The sequence below is a fragment of the Phalacrocorax carbo genome, chromosome 2, assembly GCF_963921805.1.
Source record: "Phalacrocorax carbo chromosome 2, bPhaCar2.1, whole genome shotgun sequence".
Classification (NCBI taxonomy): domain Eukaryota; kingdom Metazoa; phylum Chordata; class Aves; order Suliformes; family Phalacrocoracidae; genus Phalacrocorax; species Phalacrocorax carbo.
The window spans coordinates 133,558,134-133,581,813 of NC_087514.1; the positions used below are offsets into that span (position 1 = coordinate 133,558,134).

The following is a 23,680-nucleotide window of genomic DNA, read 5'->3' on the forward strand; positions in this document are numbered from 1 at the left end:
TATGAAGTAATTTAGCAGAAAGATAATTAGTAATAGATATTTGTAAGTAGTTAGGTGATGTTCTATTATCAATGCCCTGGATAAGCCACCATTTCTGCAGTTACTACCAGAGGTGACCAGTGTTCAAATATTCCTAGTGAAGCTGTATTCACTGAGTCACTCACTCTTCGAAGTACTGGGTGGGTTATTTTGCAAACCTTGACCCAGTATCACTTGTTGAAACTCTTCCTGTAGTCAGAAGTAGAGCCTGAAGAATAATTTGAAGAAGCAAAAAGCAGCAGCCATTGAGGAAGGATATTCTCTGTGCTGACAGAATAATAACAGTCACAATCATAATCAGGATATCTGAGTTATTGGTGTTAGAATGCAAAGCTAATTCCAGATTTAAGAAGATATGTAGGGACAGAGCAAGACATGGGGCCTTGAGGACTGGATCATGCTTGGAATTTTGAAAATGATACAAGTATTTTAAAAAGACACTTTGGAACTATTTTGACGGGAAAAAAGGTGTATGTGTACCTCCAGAGACAGAAGAAAAGCAGCCTTAAATATACATGTGAATTAGATGCACTGCAGTTGAGAGGGCTGTGTATATACCATGGCAGCCCTCTGGCTTAGAGCATTACAGTTACGTGCCAAAAATTCTCACCAGTATTTAAACACCAAAGAAGAAACACTCATCTGCTTGCAATCAAATGCTTGTAAACCATAGACCAAAAACTTTGCTATGGTAATTACTTCAATACTGCATAAGAAACATTACTTGTGTAACTAGTCTTAGGCTGTGTCCCACATGGATTCCTGGTTATTTAATAATATGAACCCATACTGAAGCCATTTTCCCTGCGGGCATTCTAATGCATGTCTTTTTCCACTACACAAACACCTATTTTCATTAATTTCCCTGAAAATTCATATGATTGAGCCATCTCTTCCTTTGTTATATCCATTTCAAATTGATCAATGAGGTAAAATTTTGGTGAAGGAAGTCTCTGGGCATCCTGGTAGATGTGTCACATTAGCCTTATTACCTTAAGAAAGCAGGCTAAAAATACATATAAACATCTTTCCAAGTATGTCACTGACCAAGTAACACCATGTCTATAAAATAAATGGCATGTCTGGAAATAATGTAATACTATGTTAGGATTAGCCTATTTAACTTGGTTGTCTTTTGTGGTTTGCTACTATCTCTATATGGGTACAGCACATGGCAGAGCTGTATGACACGCTGATGCTCTGCTCCGGCACGTGAGTGGTGATCCAGTAAAATAGCACAAGAGATTCAGTGACATCCCTGGGCCTTGAATTCAGTTCCTTGCAAGAAATTAAAGAATTCTACTAACACTTTCTTATACTACATGTTGACTCTTATGAAACACAAGATAGTTAAGCATCAGGGAAGTGTTACTGATCTTACCTAGAAATAAATTTTTTATTAAAATTTTTGTAGTAGCTGGTGAGCTGTACCAAGTGAGCTAAATTATCAGTTGGCCTGCAAATATGTTTTATGTTTGTTTTCCTAAGGCTGCTTCTACTGTAGAATTAACTTCCATCGTCCAGTGAGTCATTACCTTGGTTAACTTTTACAACACTTCAACACTCCATGTAATTAGGAAATTAGGACTAAATCTTAATGATCATCATTTTCCACCCTTCTCTCTTGCATTGCTACAAAAAAAAAGTCTAGCGAAGGTAATAGATGAAAAGCCTTTGTATTGATACAGCGAGAACACCTTGATAAAGTCAAATATGCTTGTGCCATCAGCCGAGAAGAGCGAATTGGTAGAAGCATTACTGGGAAGAAGAAAATCAGATTAAATAATTAGTGTCAATTAGCCCCAGCAAAATCATTCTATAAACAATTGGTCTCTAGTGCCCTGCTTAATTATGTGAGACTTTCATCGCTTCTTATCAAGTCTGTTTTGATTTATGTTAGACTCTTCAGCATCCCAGAAGTATAATTAATTATTGTCTTGTAAATAAACCTGTGGTAATTAATGGTAGCAGAAGACAATACAGTATATTTTTTAAAGTATTCCAGTATGGAACTAAGAATACTTGAAAACTATTTTAGATTTCAAGGTAAAAGGTATTCACACTGAGGCAGGAGACAAGATAGTTGTAGCTAAAGACCAACTTGTTAGAAGCAGTGCTACACTGCCATTATATTAAACAACCCTTCTGTGTTACTTACTATAACCAATGTACCTTTGCAATCTGGCTTTAGACTGTAACATCTGCCTTATTTAGTTCTCAGTCCCTATATTAAAAGAAATTAGTCAATTTTTTCAGTGTAAGCAGTAAATACAATTTCTGCAAATGAAATTAGAAATAAAGATAAAGATAAAAATAAAATACAAAATTATTATTAATTCAGAATGCTGTGAAAGTTCTAGCAGTCAGTCCTTCCTAAATACAACAACCTGAGCTAATACCAGAAGGACTACATGAAAACAAGTGAATAGGAGGAGAATGGAAAAACAGTCCAATTGCTCAAATAAAACATATTATATAACCTGAATTATGCTACTTGGATTTGTAGATGCTCCTCCTGTAAATCACTTATTCCTGTGATTCTTCTATTTGACAGCTTTGTTACACTTGGAAAAATAAATGCAATATTCTTTGCCTTGTCTACATTCCCAGACATAATGCCAGCCATGGCATAGCAAATAAATAGGAGCTGAAAAGCATCAGCTAATGAAAGTGTGTAGCAGATCTTTTCTAAAATCATCAGAATCAAGACTAATTTCAAAAATGCTCATAGCGGGTCCATGCTGTACTTTAAACTACTGGTAGCAGTAGTAGCACCAGTAAAGGGGTACGTTACAGGTCTTTATTGGAGAGGTCCTGCATGCACAGTCTCACCACCACTGTACCTTACCAGTTCTATCACTGTTGGAGGCTTCAGAGTAGAACAAAGACTACTAATACATAAGTCCTTAAAGACTTAAGAATACCGTCACTTGACCCACAATCCTGGCCACTGATAACCCAGATGCTACAGTTGCCTTCCCCCAGCCTGTCCAGATTTCTCTCCCATGGAGATCAAGGAAGATGGGACAAAAGATGGATACAGGGAGGAAACAAGGGGAGAGGGACAGTGTATTCTACAGCATTTCCATCCCAGCATGATCTTGGACATAGCCTGGGCATGCATCCAGATGCACAGCTGGACATTCCTACAATTTCAGTTACAGTATAGTGGAGTAGTAGGCTAATGCACCTTTTTTTTACCAGCTGCCAAAACTCAGCTTGACTCCATCATTTCCACAGATCTCCAAGTAGTCGCAGGATGCTATCACATTGCTCCTTTGCCTGAACTGGTTGCTCCCTTCAGAACTGGAGAACCCGAAGATACAAATATTCCCAGTGCAGCCTCATCAGTACCCAGCACAAGGGTATAATAACGTCCCTTGATCTACTGGACTCAGTCCTTGCAATATCACCCATTATAGGATTTGTCTCATTTGCAATGAGAGCGCACTGTTGGCTCATACTCAGCCTGGCGTCCACTGTGATCCTCAGGATCCACCTGTACTGATACATGAGGTTACTCTGCCACAAGGGCCAGACTCTGTACTTCTTGCTGAACTACGTGGATTTTATGTTGTCTCAACCCTCAAGTTTCTCAAGGCCCCTCTGGACTGAATCTCTACTCCTTAGCCTGTTAACTACCCCCCCTAGTTTGTTAAGAGGACATGCTGTTTCATCACTCATGTTATTGATGAACACATTGAACAGTATCAAACCTAGCATCAACTTCATGATAGTCTGTTTATTGTCAGCTGCTAACTGAACATGAAGCCACTGAGAAATACCTTTGGGTCCAATAGTCCAGACAAGTCTCAATGCATTTAGCAGTCCCTTACATGAGAAAGCTGTGGGAGATGACACGAGAACCATACTAAAGTCAAACAACACTGCATCCACCACTCTTCCCCCATTCCATCAGAGAAAGTAATCAGCCTGGTCAAGCATGATTTGGTTGGCATTTGTGCTGGGAAATTCCCCTCCATGGTCTAGAAGTTTCCTGGATTACTTTGCACAGTGCTATGCTGCCTTCCCAGCAGTTGTCTGGGTGGCTGAAATCCCCCTGGGGAGGAGGGTCTGTAAGCAGGAGATTTCTGCTAGCTGTTTGTAGAAAGCCTCACCTACTCCATCCTTCAGAGCTAACAGTTAAGTGGAAAGCTGTCAGGCTTGATCTTGTGCAGAGATGCAGTCCTTCACTGGGAATTGAGATGGCTGCTCTCTCCCAAGACCAGGACCTAATTCCTTTCATTCTAACTGCCTTGTTCAAACCCAACTGCCTAAAACACAGAAACACCTAAAAAATCAGGGAAAATCTAGACAATGAAGGACACATTTCTTGAATCTTTCACATAAACATTACCAGATTAAAAGTATATTTAGACAAGATAGAAAACAGCAGCTGTGGAAATTGTAAATGTTCTTTAAAAAAGCAGAACGATCATAAAAAAGGAACTGGTGTAAATGCAAATGTTGAGCCAACCCAAACATGACAAAGTCTGGGAGGCAACACTTCAGGTGCAGGGCTGATACAAGGATACAAGTTCAGAACACTGGGTTATGTAGAGAGTTAAAGCAGACAGCAGGCACAATGACATGTTAAATTACCCACATGATGTATAGCTTAATGAACCCCCTTGTGTTGATCATGCTTGGCATTAATCAAGAGCCATGAACAGATTCCCTTATTTTCTCAATGCTGCTCTGATAAACTGCAATTTCATTTAACCTTGGACAGGAACTTTAATAGCTTCCACGGGACAACTGTCAATACTTTCCCGGGTATACAGTGATTAAACTGCAACACAAGATGCATGTCATGAATTTTCTTCATTTGAAATTAGAATTTTCATTTTTAACAACTATTTGCATAAAATATGCTGAGAATATGGAAATATGTAAAGGTTTGCATGATCCTTAGATAGAAATACACCAAGACAAAGGTTTTTAAAAACTAAAAAAAATAACAACACATTAATTAACATATTGAGAGCTTCAAGTAACCTTCTCATTGGGAAACAAGACAACAAAACACAAGAATTCAAGGAAAGGCTTTGTTTCTCAATTTCAGTGGTTTCTATAGAGGCTTTCTGATCTTTTTCTTCTCTAAAAATAGAGGTTCACTTCTCCCTGGGGTGAGTCTGTCTACCACAAAGGCACCGCAGAAGAAAGTTAGTAGATCCACTCAGTCTAGGTACCTAGAGGTTATTAGTCCAGGTGGATGTCAAAGGGGACAAGAATGAAGACAAATATGGATTCAGTGCCTTTCCTAGGCAATCTATTCTAACAGAGATCTACAAACAACTCCTTTGCCACTACCTTCATTTAAAAACTAGTTTCATTTGTTGCCACTAATGACAATGACAGGACAAATCTGGATCACAAGCAACTGAGAAATTTGTTACTATTAATTCACAAAAATCTTCATTATAGGTATGGACTACAATTACAGGAACAAGTAAACTACAGCTCCCCTCTACTTAGACATCATCATTTGCTTTTTTAATTTTTTAGTATGTTTTCTTTCCCACAAAACCTGACTAATCTTAATGAGAAAAAATACATTCTACACCTTCCCAAGACTACACTGCTACCAGTGAAAAGCACAGCTAACAGTACCAGTGGCAACCTATCTGCAACAGCACCCACTAAACTGAAATGGTGTTGGCTGCTATGAGAGATTTAGAAGCAATTGCCCTCAACAAAATAACTTGGCAGAGCAGTAACACCCTGAACAACCCACAGCCTCAATAGTTCTCTTGTCCTAGCCTGCACCTTGTCTCCCAGACAGGATCAGCATGGCCTGGGACTTCCAGAAAATGCCTTTAAATTTCACCATTAAGGCATAATTCCTCACAGAAGGCAAAATATAGATATGATTTTATTAAGAACTCTTTATGGTTGATTGAGTAATTGCAGGATCCTGGTAACAGGTGAAACCCAGCTGTTCTAATCCCTCTGATAACCCAGAGACTTATGGCACGCCACTATTGAGAAATTAAGCTCTTATTCTCTCTTTAAGAGCATATTACTATTTGTGTTTGAGTCTGTTTGCGCAAGGTGCTGTACAAATGTACACACAAAATAGGGAATGGGTAGGAAGCAAACCAGAGACAAAGAATGACTCTGTCAAGATCATGTATGGGCTAAGATCCAAGATGGAAAGAGAAACAAGGAATAGGGTGAACAGGGCCAACATAAGCACATATTTGTCACCATGGAGGTATTTAAAAGATGTGTAGACGTGGCACTTCAGGGCATGGTTTAGGAGACATGGTGGTGTTGGGTTGACAGTTGGACCTGACGACCCTAGAGGTCTTTTTCAACCTTAATGATTCTATGATTCTATAATTTAGGAGCAGTTATTCCAAGCCCGCATGTATGAAGGTAGGAGAAGGTTAAGGTTTCCAAAACCTCCAGAAGAGGATCATAACTGTCAGGCTAAAAGGCTGTCTTGGAGACTTCCCGTTTGTGCAAGCTGGCTCACCTGCAGGTGGGAATGCAAAAATCCTTCAGTGAGAAGGAAAAGTAAAAAGATCCTGTTTCTCATCAAAGACAGAGCAAACCGACAGGGTAAGGCAGCACCAGAAACAGGTTGACAGGATTGATATCTGGAACGTGTATAGGTTTTCAAGTACTTGTCCTGATTCAAGCAGAACATAAACAGACTGAATTCCAAATCAGACTCCTCAAACCGTATTAAATCACCAGCCATACTGGTGCTAACTCACAGCCCAGAATACCAAAGAATAATTTATTGTTACTGAATGAGTGCTACACCTATGAGGTGACAGTTACTACTGGTGATTGATGCCAATGGACCAAATACTTTGGTGTCACTAAGAAGGCTGTCTCAACAGATCTTTACCACAAAATGGACTGTTGTTCAGTAGAGCCTGGAAAGCCCTGGGCAGTCACAACAGCTCTGATGCAAATCCATTAGGTGCTCACGAAGTGCTCTGAGCTACCCACACATAGGTGAAGATAACACACCAAAGGAACCTAACATGAGATAGTTGCAGAGAAATCCATTCACAAGAAAGGTAATTGATGTTATGAATGTGAACAGAATTTTTTTTTCTCCTAGCTCGAAACTGACCTCAGGTAATACAACCACAATTTAAAAAAAATCAGTTTATAACCTGGTTATAAGCATTGAAGTCTACTGCAAAGAATCAAATAGTCTGTGCAAAAGTTGCTTTATCATTTCTACCACTCATTTCTCAAGATACGTTTACACTGAAGACTGAAACGTGGGGCAGGGGTAACGAAGCTGGCTTGGGTACCGCTGGCAATCCAACCACAACTTCAAAATGCAGTCTTTAGTCACCCTCTAAGTGTAGATCTAAGCACTGTTTGCTTAGTTAACTGCTTTGCTTGGTCTTGCAGTACCTCAGAATTTACTATATCTCTAGGAAGTTAAAAACTTATTTGTGGTGTATTGGTTTGGGGCCGGCACAAGTCTATCATACAAGATGAAAACCTGAAGTTCTGGCCGTCCCACATGTAGCTAGGCCACACACTGTGGGCTGAGTTGTGACTAAGAGCTTAAACTGCATGCTGGGTTCAGGAAGGCAGGGCTGGAGAAAAGAACAGTGCTCTTACTGCAGACTTCCATACTCAGTTGCCTTTTCTCTACTGAAGCTGCCTTAAATGCACCAAGAAAAAGGTGTTCCTGTAGTTGGTGGAAGGTACTGAGGAAGCTGCTGATACACTGACTTTTTCCCTCACAGTTCCTCCATGAATTATGTTTAAAGTTTACCTCTCCCACCAAGAAAAAGTAGTGGTAATTTGATTATGTATTCTGTATGCTGAAAAAAGGGGAGTCTGTGAATAACTACTGACTTGTTATTCTTTTTTAAAGGATTGTAATGACCTGGACAGCACTTAATATAAATTTAGAGACACTGCTGAAAGAATGCCTTGTGCTTGCACTTGAACATGAATCACAGATTCTCAGCCAAGACAGTTACGGTCGTGTATTCTGCCTCCCTGCATAACACACACTACAGGAGTTCTCCCAACAATTTCTGCCTCAAGCCACAGCTTGTGGTAGAACTGTAGTGTACCTTCAGAAAAAACATACAGGTCTGATTTAACATGTATAAAACTGATTGCATCCTTTGGAGGTCTTTTCCACTGGTTAATTACTCTCCCTTCTCAAAAGTTTCTAGTTTGAAAACTGCTGACTTTGACTTCTGCCATTGAATCAAGTTATATGTGGCTTTTTCTTGTCTTTTTTTTTTAAGAATGTTCTTGCCTCAGCTAATACCTTGCTACGCAGAGGGTTATAGACCACAGTCAAGTTGCCTCTTTACCTTTTAAATAGACTAAGTGGATTAAGTTCCTTTAGGCTATCACTGTAAGAAAGTGCTTTCTAAGCCTCCAATCATTCCTGCAGCTTTTTTCTGAACCTGCTCCAATTTTCCATCATTCCTTTAAAAAGTTAATATTTTAATGGGACACAACATTCCTATAGCAATGCTGATGTGCAGACGTTATTTATTAGTGATAGCTAAATCTCAGGTACCTCTCTAATATCAAAGAACATAATTTAATCTAAGAGAAAAATGTATGTGAAGCTGACTTAGAAAGAGTTTCTTTTAATTATTACTAAAGAAATCTTCTACTGGTAATTTAGCAGCCCGTCACAGTACAGTAAAGCCAGGAATAAATATGTAAAAGTTTTAATTTAAAAAGAACAGCATGAAGCTTGAAGGCTGATTTAACAGATACTGCCAAGTTCAATCACCTGATGTTAAGTTGGAAAACATTTCCTTGGTGCCATGAGAAAACACTGTTGGCTACAAAACAAGGGCAGAACTAATGCTGTTAGATTTTCCGTATATTGAACAAAGTAAGACTCCTGGTCCCTAACTTATACCATATTTGACAAATCAAGATGGAGAATTAAGCCAAAAGAGCAAGCAACGAGCAAGCAAACTTGGAAGGTTTATTTCAGCATGATCCCCTGTAAATTCCATTTTAATAAAGGCAAGAGACTCACAGTTAAGCTGTATGTCATTTGAATAAGCTACCTTTAAATAAGAGGGTGCTTTTCTACATTCTTTTTCAAACTGCAAATATATTCTATATCCCATGACAAATCTAAGGATCTATGATAAATGCTGGATGTGATAGCTGTGAGGCTATAGGAACATGTTTCTTGTCACAGAGATAAGGACTCTTTTGGGACACATTTTGTAATTTCTGGTTTTGTCCAAGTCTTCCAGTTGATTTGGCTGAGATTACAAATTCAAAATCCCTGGTTTATTGTGCCCCATCTTCTTCCAAATGCTTCCTGTAAAGAGGCTGCCAACTGGTCACAGGTAGGTAAGTGGCAGTTTACACTGATGCTTTTGCCCTTCCTGTGGGGTCTCCACAGCCACCAATTTTTTACTCCAGACTGAGGGAACTGGTGAGGAACATTTGCATCCAGAACGGTCCTTACGGCTCCTAACTAGAGAGAAAAAAGCAACAATTTTGCCAGAGATCAAAGAGGTGCAGCACGTATGTCCCACCAGTCAATTGTGCATACCTGCAGCTGGTGAGGTCAAATTCAGTCCTGAAATAAGCTGGTTTCATGGCATCAATATCTATTTGGCTTTATTTTAGGGGAATATCCAGTAGATTGGCATTATTTTTGTTTTGCCATGTTAATACTATTATTAGCTTTACATTTATACACATAATGAATCTAAGTCTGTGACTGGTAGATAAAGGTTTTGACTTACTGAGTTATGTCATCCAAAGTTTAGAATTACATTTATGCTCAGTTCATTTGCGCTGTCAGAAGAAAGCTTTCCAGAGTAGCAGCAGTAGAAGTATTAACTAGGCAGTTACACAAAACTCAAGTGCAAAAGAGAGAAGGGACAACAAAATGCTTAAAAAAAAAAAAGTGAAACAATAATTCATCTATTTAGGTATACTGGCTCTGTGTCTCGATACCAGTCATTGACTAACAGGAATATTAAGGTAAACTCTTCCTAAAAATGAAAATGGAACATACAATCCAGTCAACAGATGCAAATTACCAAGTCATTTTTGCAAACAGATGTTTGGAATAGCTTTTTAGAGAAGACATATTTAAGTAGAAAAGTGTATAAACTGAAATTACTTAAGTCAGTCTTTTTGCTATTTAACAGCATATTCTGAAGATCAGGTATTTTGATGACTAAACTATTGATAGTATACATTTATATAGTACCAGTGATCTGGAAGAACCAGACCTCAAGGTGATTTAAAGATTGTAGGTCTGAACATATCCTTGAAGCCTCAGAGGTTTTGGATAATAGATCATTATCTATTATCTATTATCATAGATAGATAGGTAGGTAGGTAGGTAGGTAGGTAGGTAGGTAGGTAGGTAGGTAGGTAGGTAGGTTATTTATAATCTATACTAATAGATTATTATCAACAGATAAATACAGAGAGAGCTGGTACCAGTTTGTGCTTTGCTGCTGATTCTAGCTAGAGAAAGATCCCACTGCAGGTAAACCATGCAAAATACAACTTCCTGCAGAAGCAGGCAAGAGGAAGAAGGTATTATATTAAAAACTAAAGCTCCATTTGAACTAGAGTCTCCACCTCATCACTAACTGTTAATACACATAAAATTTCAGTGTCTATGTGGGAAGGGAAGGGGAAGGGGAAGGGGAAGGGGAAGGAAGGAACTGTAAAACCCTGAAATGCCTATATTGCACATAAATGTTCTGCAGGATTCCTTTGAGTATCTTGGAAAACACTAATATAAAAAGGCTTGGTGTTCATGCTCCCAACTGTTTATTCAGCTCTGTTAGCCACTGTGCAGACACACAGCACTGTGACAGAGGACTCACTAATTCCCCTTACTAACCATCAAGAAAAATTAGACTAACCTAAAACTTTTGGCTTATTCAAGGTCTGTTTAGGACAGCATACTTCTGAGGTACTCTTGAGATCCTCTGATGGATGCTTCAGGATGTGACATTAACAATATATAACAGCATCAAAAAAAAAAAACAACAACCCAAAACCAACAGTGCTTTAATTTATTTTTTTAAACTGCAAGAACTAAATGGGAGAGGATTTATTCAGAACTTTTCTGATGTTGCATATGATCATTCTTAAAAGATAGAAACCATCTTGTAGAGTATTTGTATTTCAAATACTCATCTGGGGTTATTTATATTCTTGTCACTCCCCCCACCCCCAGCTAACATGGAGTCAGATTCTATTCTCAGTTAGCCCAATGAAAGTCCACCGAAATCAATGGAATTACTTTGGATTCACTCCAATGTAACGGAGAACAATGGCACTGAACATCACTATTGTGCTTTTGCACCTAAGCTGCTCCTTCAAAATATAAGTATATGAGTCATTCCTGCTCTTTAATTTCAATGGAAATATATCTGCTTTTCCTTTGCCTGGAAATTTTAAGTGAGTAGCAATGTCCAGCCTGTTTACAGATGCACTCTCTTCCAATATGCTTGGTAAATAGTATAAATTGACCTCCCTTCCCCCCTCCCAGTACCTGGTTCCAATCACACTCAAATCATGTTACTTATTATTCCTACTATGAAAATCATCAAATACAGTAGGTAAAGATTTATTGTATCTCTTTAAGAAATAAATAATTCATTGAATACATTAGATGGAGTATTGTAGACTTTCTGAAAATCAACAAGATAGCTATTTCTCGCAGCTTATATGGTTTAGAATGCTTTTAATCTTGGAGTACATAATAAGTTACATTTCTGGGAAAAAAAAAAGAAAATGGGGAAAAGGAGAGTTATGTAAATAAACAATAAGGCTTTCTCCTCAGAAAAGTATCTGTGTCCAGAAAAGCATTTTAAAATGCAAATAAAAGTAAGGGATTCCTTAAAACAATACGATTTAATATTTAAAATTCTCTCCTGACAAGGGATGATACAGTTTTCTCTGAAATGAGCTTTAAATTAGCATAACAAGAAAATCTAACCCGGAACAGAGCTACATCTAGTTTGGAACCAATCGCATTTGTTATGAAATCTGGGATAAAGTGAGAATAAAGAAAGGGGAGAAACAGATATTTTTAACTGTGTTTTAATGACCAGTCAAACAAAATTTAAAAATATCATTCTCATTCTTTCCAGCACTTGAAGCGTTAAGTAGGTGACAGGTTTGAAATGACCAGATTGTGGTTTGGTCACAAATAATAGAAGACCACAATGTTCATTGACTGCTCCAGGTCACTATGAAAACCCAAGCCTTTGGTCTTTGATCTAAAGATAGATGACATACTAAAAATAGACCTACATCCTTGAGTGAGGCAGAAGGAGGCAGCAGTCTTTTTTTTTTGTTGTAACAGTTTTACAAATTCTTCAGCTGGGATCAAGTAATCTTATCGAGGAATCTGGTCATAATTCAGAATAGGTTTAGTAAGGATTATTCATTTGGATCAAGCAGAATTTCTGAAAGATTGGGTTTGCATCCAAAGACATGTACAGTCAGTTTAATCTAACATCTGTGTCTTAGAATTTGATTGTTGTAGATGTTGCCATTTCATTATAAATGAGAAAGGTATTCAGTCATGCTGAATGGGGATATTTATATGTAAATATAGGAATTTTTGCTTTGGCAATAACTTCATTTCTGGGATGGAAGTTTATGTGATTCTCCAAATGCTACATTAACCATCAAAAAAACCTGACACAAAGTAAAGCCAAAAGACAAGCCTGTTACTCTGTCCCTGAACACGTTTAACGCCTCACTTCTACCCAGCAGCCACTACAAAACTACGCAACGAGACAAAGAAGATGATTCAAGCCAAATTCTCTCCTGGTGTAGGTCCCCTGGAAATCAATACGTTTGTTCCCAGAGTGAACTGGGCCACACGGCTGCTTTCTGTACGTGGTCACTGGGTTCACTGACACAGAAAACCCTTTGCGCCTTCAGGAGGAAATGTGAAAATAGAGATATGATCACACAATATATTTATGTTGAAAGTATGTTCATGTTGCAAATTTAAGCCCTCTCAACTTCAGAACAATCAGAATTAAGCTTGCCTTTGCAACTTTAATTTGAGCTCATTGCACATATGCATGATAATAAGTCTTTAGCTGCACAGACACATACATCATTCAGTGCATAGGATGGACGATGCTCCCTGAGTGAGCAGCTGTTCAATATTCTTTTTATTCTTATCACTCAATATGTGGCTCCATGCCTTCCTTACTGCACATCATTCAAACCCTGCGCAGAATACTGAATTATTAATATCTTTATGGGTGTTTCTATAGCATTCTCTGCTAGGGTTTCTGAGTGCTTTCCAAACACTAATTAATTTATCTTTAAACCTGTGAAGTGAGACTGTACTATTAGACCCACTTTACAGATGGGGAACTGAAGTGTTGATCCATTATGGCCAAGATTGATGAAAATGCCCACTAATTTGGGGTCCTCAATACGATATGCTTGGAGTTAGAATTTCCAAGATGCTTAGCGTTTTTATGGTACTTCATACATTTAAAGCATAAGTCCCGCTGATTTCAGCAGCGTCTGTGAGTACTCAGCACTTCCGTAGACCAGTCCCGAGTAAATGAAGTTGTGCATTCAGAAAATAAGGAATACACGGCAAGTGCATTCCACCTATGAAACATTCACTTGAATCATGTTAGGAACGTGAGTCTACAACAGGGACAAAATCAGGAGAGATGAGAGGTCACTTCTAGCATTACGGTTCCAGAGGAATCCTTTTTGGCACCGTAACATTCAGCTGTTTTCACTGAGACGGCTTGCCTTCTCCCTATTCTGGCTTCATTTATGGCAGCTTCTCACTTTTTCATGATATTCCAGCAGACAATAGCCTCTTATGTTAAAGCGCCCTGTCTTGCTCCCCGAGAACCCCCTGTGCCCGTGCCCTGAACAAAGTGGGAATAGTGTAGAGAAAAAAAGAGAGTGACTGCGTATTTTAAGATTGATTAGTAACACGAAGGCGTAACTCAAGGCTGGCAAGGAAAGCCTTAAATTTTTCTACTTTTCGAATCTCTCAGTTGAATGCACACCTTTAGAAGTCTTTGTGTGTTGATTTTCAGTATATAGGTTTTTTTAACCACCTTCTTTTGTTTATCATCCTGATTAAACAGGATTTCTGCTCTGCAGAACCGCGCTGCTGCCCAGGGTGGCTTTTTGGCACGGCTGGCATCTTGTGATTCACAACATCACCTTCTACAAGTCCAGATAACATAGGGACAATGGCAATGGTTGTTCAAAAAGTTCCTGAGCTCCATATGAACCTACCACAGGAGTGCACATGACACTCTGCCAGTAGATTTTTGTGGCTGTTTGCTTTGCAGCCGTAAAACCTTAAGGCAAATCTTAAGAGTTTAGTAGTGTCTTTCTCCTTCTAGTATACCCCTTGTGATCTTACCTCTTCCTTTTTTCATGTCCATCTAGACCTATTCAACAAATGAATTGGAATATCATTCTTAAAATTAGCCAAGTTATGCTTGTTCTCAAAATTAATTTTGGAATCGATGGGATTGTAAATTTTGAACCATTTTTTTCTTTAAACTTTTTGAAAGTTTTAAGATTTGGCAGATCACTGGTATGGAAAATTTCCCAGTTTTAATGGAAAATTTGACAACATTATAAGAAGCATAAAAATAGAGCCTTAGAATGGAAACTATTGAACTACCTCAACTTCAGAATTTTGGAGGAGGCAAGGGACAGACAATGACAGTATATTTATTCCTGGTTAAATTCTGACTACTCTCATTGCCTTATTACTAATATCCCTTTGATTTAAAAAAAAAAAAAATTTATCCTGATAGCTATGGGCTTGTTTTGGGCTTTTTTGTTTGGGTTTTTTTGGGGTGGTGGGTTGGGGTTTTTTTGTGTGATAGATTCTCTTTATACCTGGCCATGTATAGAACATTTATCGACTTGGTGATTTTCACTTTAGTTTGTAACCTGGTTTCCTTTTAAGGAACATACAACTTTTGCACTGGGATGCATTTAATACCTACACAGAGAGGGAGTCTGTGAATAGGCAAGGATTTGGCAGCTATAGCCACTGTACTCCGCTTCTTAGCAGCCTGTTGAAACTCTAATGACTGATCTAATAAGCCAGAAGTATTAGAAGGTCAGAGTGAACAACATTGCTCAGTTTGACCTTCCATTATTTATGGTTTGTCACATCAGCTATCAAAGCTCCGAGCCAGGGGCTGATAAGGAGCTGAATCAGCAACACAGGCATGACACTGCAACATTCTCGCATTGTGTGAATAGTGACCCTGCGATGTGGTGACCTGTGCAACCACCCATGACACATGCCCCTAAAGGTGGTCCCGGCCTGTTCACTATTTCATGTAGAAACTCTTTTTGTAAAGTTCAGGATTAACAATGCAGTTGGCACTCAACTATTTTATTTTCTTTTCCTTAAAAGGTCTAGACCACCAAGTAATCTTTGGACTCAAAGGCTTCTCTTTTCAGAACAGATCTATTTTCATGTTGTTCAAACCACAGTTTAACCATCAGCTGAATTATGTGGTGCAAAAAAACCAACCACAATCTCGGGGGCAATTTCATCTCCCTCACCTGAGACAGAGGGAGCTCACCCAAGCAGCAAAATTGCCTGGGGGAGAAAGGACCAGGCTGGAGAGCGTGGCTCACTGCCTAAGGTCAACTCCCATCTGCAGAGAGAAAAATGGGCTGGAGTAGGGTTGGAGCAATCCAACGGGTGAGTTTTATGGTCTTCAGTATGTTAGATTCTCAGTGGGATCAGGGAGATAGCGAGAGGACATCGACTGGAACAGCTCCCAGAGGCTAGTTGTCCAGCTGTGGGGTAGCATGGATGCTAAAGAGTCTGAGAAGCCAGTGTACGTACTCTGCGATCCAAACCAGGAACTGATGTGAGGCTGCCGCACGAATATCAGGTGTTTCAATGTTATTCACTTGTATGTGGATCAGGATAACCATGTTAACAGCTCCATTTTCTTTTTTACATTAGTTTTATAATTTTTATACTGTCGTGAGGCAAATATGAACATTACTTTAACGGATTCTAATGTAATCAGCAGTTGCTCCTCATCTCAACAGTGAGAGCAGTTTTCCTGGAAGCTGACAGTGTGACAGTCTTTGCCAGGTCATTAAAGGCTGCGAATTTGTCTCTGCCTATTTCACGTAGTTTAACAAATCACAAAAACATACCTTTGAAGGTTGCCAATCCAAAGCACAAATTACATGTCATAAGTAATAAGGAGTTTAAGTGTGATTCCTTTTCATAAGACAAAGAAAAATGCTCTGAGTTGCTTCAGTGTCTATATACTCATTAAACTCTTCCTAAGCTCATTAACTTTCAGGTTCTGCCTCCCAGAAAAGATTTTGGGGAGGTATCCAGTCACAATATCCCCAAGGCTACTAACAATGTTGATAAATCTTGCAATTTTATTGTGAGTGTCACAATATTTGGTGCTTTTCCCAAGTTTCAGACACCAGAACAAAACGTTCTTGCAAAATTCTCAGCTCTCATTAAAAAGGCATACAACAAAACCAAATTCTGTTCTGCACTGTTTCACCAAAAAAGGCTTAAAACAAGTGTACGCCCCAAACTCAGAAACCAGAACAAAAATGCAAAATACTTAATTTGTATTATCTTATGAGAAAGCCATGCAGCATTGGCAATGGTTTGTTTGGCTTCTGTTACAAAGCTCAAGGAAATTCCTATACAAAGTAATCTGGTAAAAACTTACTGGGATATTTGTATTGGAAAAATAAATTTACAGGCCACGGTTGAATTAGTTTACTTTATAAATAGGACAGCTAGCAGGATTGTCTGTTCTGAGGAATGAGAGAAGGCCGACAACTAATTCAGCTACATGTTGCTTCCCCCAGCAGACACGTGCAGGAAGATATTCACCTTTGAGCACTCTAGCAAGTCCCTTTCCTTCCTTTAAGCCACTCTCCTTTTGATCGAAACTTCCCTCCTGCTCTGGGTATCAGATTCCAACACTACAGAGACAGAGGAACAGAGACCGATATAGCTGAGGAGGCACCACATCAGTTGCTGGCTCCAAAAATCTGGGGTCCTAGCTGAAGACCAGTATGTCACTCCACACAGGGCTGAGACTAGCTTGATATGTACATGGAAAGAAACTGAGGAAATGGAAGGGATTGTTTTAGTTCCTGACCCAGAGAGACTGGGGGGAAAGGATGCGTTCATTGTTCATTATTCTCCTCTTCAGTGCAGGAGATGTTCCTATTTCTGGGTGTTTTTTTCCTGAATTCTGCGATAGAGGCTATGGACGCAAGCCAGTCCTTCTATCTGTAAATAGTAAGCACAAATAACAATTTTTTATTTGGTCTTTTTATGCAAGCTTGGACACCATTTTTTGCAATTGGTGGTGACACATTAAATTGTCCCCTAAATATCATCTGATACAGTCCAGTGAAGTCTCATTGTTCCAGCACTTGCTAACACTTCCTTGAGATTAGACTGGTGTTTTTGTGGAAAACATAATTCATTAATTTTTATTTAGAAAACCTTAAATGGATCAAGACCAGCCTTCCTGAGAAACTGCCTCCTTTCTGCTGCAATTCTCCTATGCCTGAGATCAGCAGATAAACAGTAAGTAGAGCTCTTGAATCTAAGCAGGAGGTAACAGTGTGGCTGAGCTGCTGAGCTATTCTTTCAGCAGCAGCATGGATGTAGGCCAAATCAAAGTCACCGTGTAGCCACAGCCTAACCGTCGCCACGCGTGTGACAGGCAGCCTGATGGCCTAACTTCAGATTGTGGATTCCCCTGGACAGCAGAGCTGGGTTTCACGATGCCTAAATCCCTCTGAGCGTTTTGCACTCCGTGAGGCTTTCCACAAATCTTGAGACTGCAAAGCTGAAATTGCAGGTTACAGAGGTGTATGCCTAACGCAATAGCTGCTGGATGGGACTCTGAGATTTATTACAGTAGCTCTTAATTGTGATTATAAGAAAATCAACACACAATCTGCTATTGACTACTAGTTTGTCTACTGTTGGAAGACGATAGTATAATTATTTCAATAAATTAATTTCTAACCTGGTTTTTTTGCTTTTGACTAATTTGCTGGATATTAAACTAAAGGTGATGAGGTTATGTGGTTAAACATTTCTTTTATGTGGTAGCATATTCTTCCCAGCCTCTTCTACCACCTTTTCTTCCTCCCCCTCCCCTTCCCTCTCTCCTCTGCTCCATACGGACATATTTCAAAAGATGCCATTTTTGAGCTTGCAAGGAATAAGCTAATTTACATCCTTTGTTTTCATCTTCATCCAGCACTCAGCCGTTGTAGTATAACTCCCAACCTGTAAGAATAAATATTTTCTGCTTTACGCTCATGCGTACATCTACAATTTACATGCCCATGTGCCACACACCTAGGTATAAATTATTGCTAACCACTTCAATTTCAATTAAAATGCGTTTTATTAACCAATGCAGGTTTGGACTAAACTAATCAGACATTAAAAAAACCACATAGTAGGATCAAAATTCCACAGACCTTTCAAACTGCAAATTCTACCATTCAAGCAGTGGGAAAACAATACAATTACATGCAAGGGCTTGTAGAGACTTGCTTAATGCATGATGAACACGCTGACCAAATAGTCAGTCCTCCTACCTCTCTATCCCAGAAGTATCTGAAAGGAACAGGACAGCTGTAGTCTTCCTGATTTTGGGCCATCGCAGAGAATGGGATGACAGATGTTGAGCTATTCTTTCAGTGCAGGCGGGAACTCCTCTCTGTCAAACAAAGGAGATTGACAGTCTCAGAGCCCAGTTTATTTGTATAAAAAAGCCAGCTGCTTCTTTAACAGTTGAAGGCAGTATTCCTAGCATAGCGGAAAGTAGATGAATAAATTAATAACTACTAACATGATGTTATCTGTTGAATGATTCTGTGTAGAAATTCTGTAGTAATTCCACAAAAAAGTTGCATAGACTTAACACCAGTTTTCCCCACGGAATGAAATGCGTCTTTACTACTGAATGTACCGGGTTCCTAAATTTGTACTTGAAGCTGCCCCCAAGTTTTGTGTGATATCCAATTAATATTTACCACTATCATATATGAAACCCTGACTGCATCCTATATAAATAGGATAATAATTTTAAGCTTTCTGCCTCGTAGGCATTTTTTTTTCAATGGTAACAATTTCTAATTTACCGATGAATGGACTTCAACTGTTTCAGAAAATCCATGTAGCTACTCAATTTCTCTTTTATCTGCTTTTCATATAGCATGATACAAACTGATATTTAAAGGGCAGCTCTTTGCAGTGCTATTCAATTTTTCACTAGCCAAGAACATTTAAGGACGAAACAGTTTATCCCATTAAACGTAAAACTCAGTTCTGAACGGCAGTGTCTGAGTAATACAGAGTCAGCATATAGACAAATCACGGTCCGATTACAAACATTTACCAATCACTAAAACCGCGAATTCCTTCTAATTAACCCTCCTCACGCTGAGCCCTACCTATTCACACCCGAGCAGGGGGAAGCATGTGATTTACTGTTATCCACCTGCATAAGCTTTCCTTGCGTTATTTTGAAAAACTAAAATTTGGGTTTGTTGGTGATGAAAATGTGAGAAACTCCCCCAACTTCCAGCCCGGTGACGGCTCGCGGGCCGGCAGCAGGCCCGCGCCACTGCCGGTGGCGGCCTCGCCTTCCCGCCGCCCGGGGCTGCCTCCGGGCCTCGCCTCCGCACAAGGGGCGCCCGCGGCACCCGAGGCCGACCGGGGCACCGGGGCCGGCTGCCCTCCGCCGCCGGGGCGGCCCGGGAGCGGCGGGGGGCACGGGACGGCAGCGACCCAGAGGTACACACAGCCACACGGACCGCCGCCCCCGGCGGCAAATGGCGCCACCGCCCCTCACGCTCGGCGGCGACTCTCCCCGCGCCCCGGCCCGGCCCCGGGAGCCGCTGTCCCGCCCGGGCGGGGCCGCGTGTGCGCGGGGCGGGCCGGGGCCCTCACCCCGCCCGCCCCTGCAGCCGCCCCCTCCTGCCGTCAGGCAAGCGGCGGCGCTCGGAGCGCGGCGGGAAGGCGAGGCGAGGCGAGGCGCTCCGCTCCGCTGGGGCTGGCTGCGGCGGCGGCGGCGGGGCCGACCCCGGCTCCCCCCTGCGCGCCCGCCCGTGGGGGCGCCGCTCCCGCCGAGGGGGCGGAGTGGGGCGGGAGCGGGCGGAGGGGTGGGGCGGGGGGCGGTGGGGGGCTGGGCAGGGTGGGCCGCGCCGCGCCCGCCCGCGCCTTTTGTGCTGCGCCCTCCCTGCCTGTCAGCGCGGGGGGCGAGGGCGATTGCGGGGGAGGGTCGCTGCTGGTGCGAGTGTGTGTGTGTCTGCGTGCACGGCGCGGTGTGCTGGGCTCTGGGTGCCAGGGTGCCCCGTTCCCCCTCCCCGGGGAGCCAAGGCGTGAGGGGCTCCCGCAGCGGGTTGTTGTGGAGTGGCTGGCTGTCCGGGTGTGTTGGGTCAGCCTGTGCGGGAAGGTGTGTTAGAGCTTGACGTACAGGTGCATTTGGCCTGTGCATGGTCGGTGTGAGTTGGAAGAGGGGGGCAGAAGGTCACTGCTGCAGCCTGCCAGGGAAACCCAAGCTCTCCGCCTGGACTCGTGAGTCCCTCAGGCAGGTGTAAGGGTGCTCCTTCTTGATGTCCAGCCATCTTGAGCTTGGCCCAAGCATTTATCTCAGTGTTGTTTCCAGCCCAGGGACAACCCTCTCTCCCACTGTGGCAAAAGTCTGTACTTAATTCATTATTATTTTTTTCCCCCACTGTGAAACAGCCAACTACAGTAAACTTCGGCTGAGACTTTGCTCTGTATTTGAAGAACAGTTTTCCATCAGCACAACAGCGAGCAGCCTTCCAGAGGAGCGATGAGTTTTGCTACCAGCCGCGTCTGCCTTGCCAAGGGTCACTCTGGCCTTTTATCTTGTAGGTCTTGTTCAGAACAGTTGTTAGACAATTAGCTAAACATACCAGGAGCAATGGCATTGGCCTCTCCTTGTGTCGGCCTAAGTGCTCTGCGTCCGCCAGATCTAACATGTCAGCCTGTGTGTTTGCTTTGGAGCTGGGCTCCTGGACTCTGCACTGCTGTCACCCGTCCTGCCATTTCCAGAGGCCACGCTGCACCCCTTGTGTAGCAGAGCTCTTCCCCTTCACTTCCAGACCGATGTTAGTCTCTGGTTAGTGATGGCAGAAATGCTGGATCCAAAGGCCAGCTGAAGTTATTCAGAGCTTCCTGCTGGTTTAAACCAAACCTGCCTGTCCACAGTTGCCAGGTGTATAGGGCACCCTCTTGACAATGCTGGAAGAAATAGGGCAGTGATCCCTACCCAAAGAGAAACGCCCCATGTTTTGGGTTCTGGTAGAGACTGACCCTTCTGAGAAATATTCTGGGCACCTCAGCCCAAGGTGATTTAAAAAGAAATGTTAAAATGGACCCAGTCATCCAGAGAGGCGCAACATGTTAGACTGCTTCAACACAAAACCCCCAGATCTCCTGCTCATTGCATGGCTCCTGAAAGTCCTTTCTAGGTCCCAGTAGGGTTATTCTCTGCCATGAGTTCATGCGTGTCGGGGGTGAAGAGATGCCTGTGTTCAACAAGGGTAAAATCAGTGAAAAATATATCCACTGTGAGTGTGGGCAGACTGAGGTTAAGGAGAACATCATACAGGGCAAATGTCCTGGAGAGTTGAGTGCAGGGTAACATACCAGCTGGGAGAAAATCACTTTGCCAACACTAGCTACGTTCCCCCAAGCACAATCCCAGTGGTCACTTACCTGTTCCTCAAGTAACAGGAAAGAAGTGAACCTGTTGATGAAAATATTCAATGTCGTACTTCTATTCCACGGGTACTAGGTGTGGTCCTAATGAACCCACACCACATCAAGCTGGTGTGAAAAATTGGAGACCCTTGGTTTTCTAGGAATTGGCAGGCACATGGTTTATTCTTGAAGATGTGAGCGGATGTCTCCTACGATGGGAAGAAAAACGTGGCACGGATGAGGAGGTGTTGCCAGCCTCTTTCTTCAGGAGTAACTGGATTTAGGATGTGGAGGTGTGGAGGCAAGTGGGGAGGGTTAGCCAAGGTGGTCCGGACCCCCGGGGGAGGGGGACAAGATCCCTCCCGCCCTGTACAAAAGTAACACAGACCACAGGGACAAAGAAACGCCGCTCGGCAGGATCGGCCCCACCGTGGGCTCTGCCAGCCCTGGCCGGCGGCACCCGAGGAGCATTCTAGGGAAAAAGTACCTTTCCCTCGCCGGTCTGCGGGTACGGGGAGGCTGGGGGAGCCCTCGCTTCTCGCACCTCACATCTGTGTCCGCCTCGGCCATTGCCTCCTTTTAAAATACATATATTTACCTCTCGGCTCCGCTGAATCGCCTTTGAAGATGTTTACCCAGAGAGACGGCGCTGCGGCAGCACTTTATTGCAATATAATGCACTGGGGGAAAAAATAGAAGGGGCTCATTATTGTGGTTGATAAACATAGGAAAAGCACATGCCTGACCTTTCATTTGTACAATTAATTGTTCCAGCAGAAAGAAAATGAGTCTTAATTGTGCACAGCTTCCTAGAGGATCAGCTGTGTGTGCCCCTCCGCGCTCAGGGAAAATCGCTGCGAAGTTTTCCTGAAGGATTTTACTTTCCACTCGGGCAGGAAAAAGAAGAAAGGAAGATGGCTCTATCCTCCCCCCCCCCCCCCCCCCCCCCGCCCCAGGTCTCCCCCAGAGAGAAAGTACATTGAAGTATAGCCCTATTTAAGCAACCTGCAGCATTTCCTTCGGTTCCCTAAAACGCACTTTTCCTCCTGGGTTTTCAGGGCTATTGGGCTATTTCGCGCCTATAATAAGGAAATATTTTATAAAAAGCGATCAACCGCCGTTTCAGAGTTCAAGAGTTAGCCCCGACAAGCACCTTAAACCCGCGCTCTGAATTTGGCTGTCGAATCACGTTGATGGCGGTGGGTGGTCACGGTTCGGAACGGGACCCCCCAAGCCCTGCGCCGTTACCCGAACGCCGCGCTGCCCGTGGGCTCCCAAGGGGCTTAGTCACTGTGTCCTCACGCAGGAGTCTGGGCACCCAAAGCTCCGAAACGAGCCTCTTTGGCCAGTGGCGGGGAACACGACCCGCGGGGAGCGGAGGGACGGGGCGCCGGGAGGTTTGGGGCGGGTTCGGGGGAGGGAGCGACGGGACGGACCGAATTCCTCTCACAGCACCGACGGACCCGCCGGCCCCGGGGTGGGGGGAGCTGAAGCCCGCGGGAGACTGAAGTTTTGCTTCTTTCAAAACCGCCGGAAAAAGTCCTTTTGTGCGGCCCCAGTTGATGATTAATAACCCCCCGGCACCCATCCTGCCCTCGGCATCGCCCCCGCGCAGCCGCGGGGCTCAGCCCGCGGAGCGGGATCGGGATCGGGCCCTTCCCGTGTCGCGGATGAGATGCCGCCCGGAGAGTGTGACCGTCTTAAACGCACGTTTTACCGATACCGATTGTTAATCTCTAAATCACAAAGGGACACATTCTGTGCTCCTTAATAGAGCACAACGCCCATTGACTTCTATCCCATTGACTTCAGTGGGAGTTTCGCTCCATTAAGGACCGCAGAATTTGGCCTAAACTGACCGCAATAATTTTGCTGCCGGTAATGGAGCTT

The 23,680-nt window shown here is 42.4% G+C and overlaps 1 protein-coding gene and 1 long non-coding RNA gene across 2 annotated transcripts in view; both read right to left on the reverse strand.

Annotated features, from left to right (window-relative positions):
• Positions 1-1,674: 1,674 nt before the first annotated feature.
• Positions 1,675-23,680, reverse strand: part of ABCB5 (ATP binding cassette subfamily B member 5) — a 128,324-nt gene continuing 106,318 nt past the window's right edge. Inside the window, exon 30 of the transcript XR_010371721.1 lies at positions 1,675-1,686. The gene's annotated coding sequence lies outside the window, so the exon portion shown is untranslated. The remainder of the gene's footprint in view (positions 1,687-23,680) is intronic.
• Positions 18,229-19,571, reverse strand: LOC135311747 (uncharacterized). The gene is made up of 3 exons (XR_010371335.1): positions 19,510-19,571; positions 18,652-18,773; positions 18,229-18,334 (listed from the first exon to the last, which is right to left on the reverse strand). It is a non-coding gene; the product is annotated as an uncharacterized LOC135311747 (long non-coding RNA).